The sequence below is a fragment of the Lygodium microphyllum genome, chromosome 21, assembly GCF_053477565.2.
Source record: "Lygodium microphyllum isolate KBCC chromosome 21, Lygodium_microphyllum_v1.1.10, whole genome shotgun sequence".
Lineage (NCBI taxonomy): Eukaryota > Viridiplantae > Streptophyta > Polypodiopsida > Schizaeales > Lygodiaceae > Lygodium > Lygodium microphyllum.
In genome coordinates, this window is record NC_141155.1 from 123,475,424 (window position 1) to 123,481,971 (window position 6,548).

The window sequence follows — 6,548 nt, forward strand, 5'->3', positions numbered from 1 at the left end:
CATTGGTAAATTGGACATCCAATTTTCAGAATTGAACCCTATACAATTGGACACACCTTGACAGACAAATTTGGGAATCTAACACATCCTGGACAACATAGAGCACAAGTCACACTAGGAGAATTCACAGAATGCCTTACATGTAATTCCAGACCTAAAACTTATAGCCGAATGGCTGGGAATAGTGCTAACATAGTTAGCAACAAATTCAATATGCTTAGAGCCGTAGATTGACCAGTAGACCCCAAATTGACCCTAAAACTGAACGACACAGTGCAAACCCTAGCAAGTAGCAAGAAAGGCAAGGAATCGAGCTTAGAGCCCCATCATGCCACAAACACAAGAAGGGGGAGTGCAGAAGCTGAATTGTCATCTTGTCTTCGCACTTATATTGTTTCCTAGTACTTGAAGTACACTTAAGAAAAGCTGAAAGCCTAATTGCACACAATGCATGGAAAAGAGCACGCGCGCGCGCACACACACACACACACACACACACACACACACACACACACACACACACACACACACACACACACACACACACACACACACACACAGAGTGACTGTAAATTGAGAATTTCTTGTAATTTACAAGAAACTTGCTCAGATGTAATAACCTGAAGGAACCCACCAATAGGAAAAGACCTTGAGACATAGTTGGGTGATTGAAACCCCAAGCATAGGACCAAGCTGAAAACGCAATAGGGAAGCCAAGTGCAACAATGATAGACACCATTGGAGAACTGGATCTACCACCCGACCTAATCAATCTCATCGACAACTTGGTGGAGCACGAGACCATGAACATGGCAGAGACAAGCACTAACCACGGACGAGAGGAGGAACTCGACCTAGGCAGTCTCTCGACAGAAATCCAACAGCTAGTTGCCAATTATAATCTATAGGCTTGGACAAACCACCATGGTAGACCTATGGAGGCTGTCATAGAAAATCTCAAAGAGGAAAGAAAGCTAGCATGCAAGGCTTTGCAGGGCATAGTGACTTATAACCAGGATCAACAGACTAGGAGCTTATGCCAGAACATGGAAATGCGAGAGATAGCCCTAGGGAGCAAAAATCAAACAGGTCCAGACGTAGAGAAAGAGAGAGTGCTAGAAGGAGACCTCACGTTGAGTGAGCTTCTGATGAAGCAATTGCTAGATAACACGGCAACAGAGCAGAGTACTGCAGCACTAGCAACATCACTACTCGCAAAACTAGGAGTTAACTAGGGCTCCAAGAGCCAATTAAAAATCACTGTTGTCATCACGAAGTAGCTAGATAAATACCAGCCAAATGACAACCCATATAGCTTCGTGGAGCAATTCGAGCAGGTTTGCAAGGCCAACGGTGTCATCAACCTTACTCAATGCTCACAAGCATTAGATCTATGCTAAGGTGATAAGGGAAGGACTTGGTACACAAGTCTAGATGTTGTTGAGCAAGCTAACTTCAATAGCCTTAAAAATCTCTTCATTAAGAGATTCTCTGAGCTAGGGTACTCTGATAGCCTGCTAGTGCGGCTGATGAATGTCAAGCAAAGGGATAAGGAAGATATCCAAGATTACATGACCCACATGAGGAGTCTCTTCAGGAGAATCCCAACTGGCAAGTGACCAACTGAAAGAGCAGTATTTATAGTATTGATTAATGGAATACAAAGCGAAGAACTCTACAAGGCCTTGGTAGGCAACTCCAGCTTATAGCAAGTTGCGCTAGCTAGGGTCTTTGAAGAGGCCATTAGAGTAGAAAACCAGTTCAAGGAGAGAAGTTCTAGGAGCTCAGATCGAGAGGAGACTAGCTCTAGGAATTTCGAGAGATTTTCAATGACAAAAGTGAAAGATCATGCCCAAGTACTAAGGATAAAGGAAAGGACACTGACTCAAGCCAAGAGGTAGCGGAGATGAAGATGGAGCTAGCTAGATTACAAGAGATGATGAGACAACCAACACACCCTCATGTCCAATGCGTGTATTGTGGCACAAACCACCTGTCAATTGAGTGTCAGGACCCTAGGTCCCAACCTTGCACCAATTGCAGTATGTTCGGCCATGATGCCATGCATTGCAGGACTGTTAAGGAGACTCTCTTACTCGCAACCATATAATCAACCTTACCTAGCGAATAGGACACCAAAATTCTTTAGAAGGGGAGCTCCATTGGCTCTCCCAGCACCCAATGAAGCCAAGCCAAAGTCATTCCTAGGATGGAGATAAACCCTATGGGCATACCTAGACTACTTGGACCCTATGTGACCCATCCACTGATAGTCCACTACATGGAGGAGCTGAGCGATGAGGAGCCTTACATGCACCGTTACGTCTTGTATGATGAAGAGGGAAATGCAGTACTTATGGACTAATGACCAATACTGATGATGGCATTAGGTAGAGGAGGAGATAGATGCTTAGGAGGGCATACCCAAGAGTCAATCACGTGGACTTGCGGTCACCCAAGACATGTCTCTGTAGTGCCCCAAAAGGAAGCTAGTAAATTGAGACAAGGCTGATTTGAGATGCACTAAATACAGAATCACACATCTCTTTGTTGATTGCCCTATGTGAGAAATCGGAGTGGAAGCCAAGATTGAAGTGTGCACAAGAGGGAGAGAAGAGCTCAAAAGCACAAGAACAAGTCTTGCTTATTCAGTTGCTCATGAATGTGCAACTTGGGTCACTCTCACTCAAAGGTTGATGTAGACCCATGGGTTATTTATATAGCCCCAACTGGCTAGGGTTAGGGTTTCCCCTTTCCCTTAGGACCATTCACACCTACCTGCCCTTATCCACTTCTAGATAAGGAGAGTTCATATGCCTAATACTCTCAACACCCCCCCAATGCCAGATGGTATTGGAATACAAAGCGTAAGAGAACCCCCCCCCCCCCCCCCCCCAAAACCTAAACTAGGATGCCTTTATAGAATAGGCTACAAGGATGGTTATAGGAAGAAGGGATACAAGATTCAGAAGAGTTAAGATCATCTATGGATTGGGAGGCAAAATTGGCCTCCAATTCCTTAGGTACTTTAGGATGGTTAGAAAATTTAGTGGTACTATGTCCTATCTTCTTGCATTTATTACATTTCATCTTTTTTGGGTATATTTTCCAATATTTGTTTACAATATGCCCCTTCTTTTTACAAAAGGTACACTTATTGACAACTGTATGCACCAAGATTTGGTCCCGGGATGTTGGAGTAGATGTTTGACTGGTAATTCCTTCTTTGTGATTCCTTTTTTTTACATCCAAACAGGATTGGATGGTACTTGCCAAGGTAGGATTGGGAATATTAGTAAGAGTTGTTACAAGTGTGGGAAATACCTTTTTGACTATGTTTAAAAGAATGGCAATAGCATCCTCGTCATGGATTGGTGCTTGCACTGAAGAAAGCTGTGTCATGAGGCCCTTCATATGAGAAATAAAATTTTCCAAGTCTTCTCCTTCTCTATATTCCAAGCTGAAATTTTCAATCTTAAGGAAAATCTTAGTGTTTTTACTTGTAGCACCATAGAGATTTTCAAGCTCATCCCATTTTTCCTTGGCAATGGAGAGCTGATCAACATGATGAATCAAGGATTCATCTAACTATAACATGATTATTTCTTGAGCGCGTTGATCATCCTCCACATCAGTAAGATTTGTAGGGTCAATAGCTCTAGTCCCTTGAAGGAGAGGCCAATAACCTCTCTCCATCATTTTGTACTAAATGAGTACTTGCTAGGGGTGAAAGTCTCTACCATCAAATTTACAAATCTAAGGATGAAGGTCAACATAGGCTAAGGCCATAGGAAGGTTTTACTACTTGCTTAGTGCAAGCAGGAATGTCTAATCCTTTACAAAGGGCCACTAATGCAAGTATGACAATAATGTAGATTTTACAATTAAAACTTCAAGGTTGAGAATGGTTGAAAATCATACATATGAAGTATTTTGAAATAGGACTTAGGTGGTCCTTGACTTCGACCAATCCTTTTTTTATGTTTGAGTATTTTCTTTGGCTTGAGTGATGCAAACTTAGACTACACTTCTGGCTCATCCTGATAATGTGACCTATTATTAGAGGAGTTCTTGGTGGAGCAAGGCTGATCAATCAACTCTATGCTATGGGGTGAATCAAAGGAGAGTACAACAATCCTTGTTTCTCTGATTTACTAAGAAGCACTTGTACTAACTTCCATTCTTCTACTCATAATGAAGGTCGATCTTTACAAGCTTAGTAGTGCCCATGGAATGAGAAGAAACTTTGCATTTAAGCTCCATAGGGTAATAACAAACGTGACAAGGGTTTTTTAGTGATTGGAATCACTGTTGATAATGCCAAAATTGAAAAAAAAAAAGAATAAGAAAGCTTCCTGGCTATGGCTGCCAAGAAACCTACAATTAGGGTTTTGTTGATATGGGAACTAGAGAGGGAATGAGGTCAAACCCTCTTAGAGGAAGATGGCCCACTAGGGGGACTATGAAAGCCCTATGGTAGCCAAAGATATTGCATTGCATGCTGATGGTATCATGCTCAGAGATGTCACGCTACCCAAACTATATCTTTTTTGCTATTTTAACAATGCCGCCCTCCTACGCCCACAATGCCAGGGTTTCTCTTGCCACACTGATATGCCTTAAGCTCGAGAGGAGATCTTCAGGAGGGAACTTGAGGTAAAATGCTCTCCCTAGGTCCTCTAATAGAGGTGGGTCAAGCTATGGCTATGGAGGTCAAGAGGCAAGATGAAGAAGGTGAAGGCTCATGTGCACTTATAGTGGTGTAATGAAGGCTGAGGGAAGCTAAAGGATCAAGTGAGGGCTGAAATGATGAACGGGTTGCCTCTTACCCATCCAACCTCCAATCCTCACTTAAGAGAACTAAAGAGGGGCACCACCTAGCCAAAGGGAGGATGGGCTAGGACATCCATTTTCTCAAAGAGAATCAAGAGAACCAAGACACAAATTTACAAGAGAGAACATATGTACTAGACACCATATTGGAATATAAGAGAGAGAGAGAGATGAGAGGAGAGGGAGAGAAGAGGAGAAGAGATAGAAGAAGCTTGCCATTATGCTACATGGAATGAAAAGATGAGAGGAGAGGGAGATAATAGAAGAAGAGGTAGAGGAAGCTTGCCATTATGCTACATGGAATGAGAATATGAGAGGAGAGGGAGATAATAGAAGAAGAGGTAGAGGAAGCTTGCCATTATGCTACATAATAAAAGAACTCACTCATAGCTCACCTCCAAGAGATGAGGGTATTCTAGAGTACTCTCATGGGCTTGTCATTGTCCTCCTCCTTCTTTTCTCAAAGAGAATCAAGAGAACCAAGACACAAATTTACAAGAGAGAATATATGTACTAGACACCATATTGGAATATAAGAGAGAGAGATGAGAGGAGAGGGAGACAAGAGGAAAAGAGATAGAAGAAGCTTGACATTATGCTACATGGAATGAGAAGATGAGAAGAGAGGGAGATAATAGGAGAAGAGGTAGAGGAAGCTTGCCATTATGCTACTTAATAAAAGAACTCACTCATAGCTCACCTCAAAGAGATGAGGGTATTCTAGAGTGCTCTCATGGGCTTGTCATTGTCCTTCCCTCTCCTTTTCTCAAAGAGAATCAAGAGAACCAAGACACAATTTTACAAGCGAGAATATATTGAGGGCTAAAATGATGAACGGGTTGCCTCTTACCCATCCAGCCTCCAATCCTCACTAAGAGAACTAAAGAGGGGCACAACCTAGCCAAAGGGAGGATGGGCTAGGACATCCCTTTTTTCAAAAAGAATCAAGAGAACCAAGACACAAATTTACAAGAGAGAACATATGTACTAGACACCATATTGGAATATAAGAGAGAGAAATGAGAGGAGAGGGAGAGAAGAGGAGAAGAGGTAGAAGAAGCTTGCCATTATGCTACATGGAATGAGAAGATGAGAAGAGAGGGAGATAATAGGAGAAGAGGTAGAGGAAGCTTGCCATTATGCTACATAATAAAAGAACTCACTCATAGCTTACCTCAAAGAGATGAGGATATTCTAGAGTGCTCTCATGGACTTGTCATTGTCCTCTCTCCCCCTTTTCTCAAAGAGAATCAAGAGAACCAAGACACAAATTTACAAGAGAGAATATATGTACTAGACACCATATTGGAATATAAGAGAGAGATGAGAGGAGAGGGAGACAAGAGGAGAAGAGGTAGAAGAAGCTTGCCATTATGCTACATGGAATGAGAAGATGAGAAGAGAGGGAGATAATAGGAGAAGAGGTAGAGGAAGCTTGCCATTATGCTACATAATAAAAGAACTCACTCATAGCTCACCTCAAAGAGATGAGGATATTCTAGAGTGCTCTCATGGACTTGTCATTGTCCTTCCTCCTCCTTTTCTCAAAGAGAATCAAGAGAACCAAGACACAAATTTACAAGAGAGAATATATGTACTAGACACCATATTGGAATATAAGAGAGAGATGAGAGGAGAGGGAGACAAGAGGAGAAGAGGTAGAAGAAGCTTGCCATTATGCTACATGGAATGAGAAGATGAGAAGAGAGGGAGAT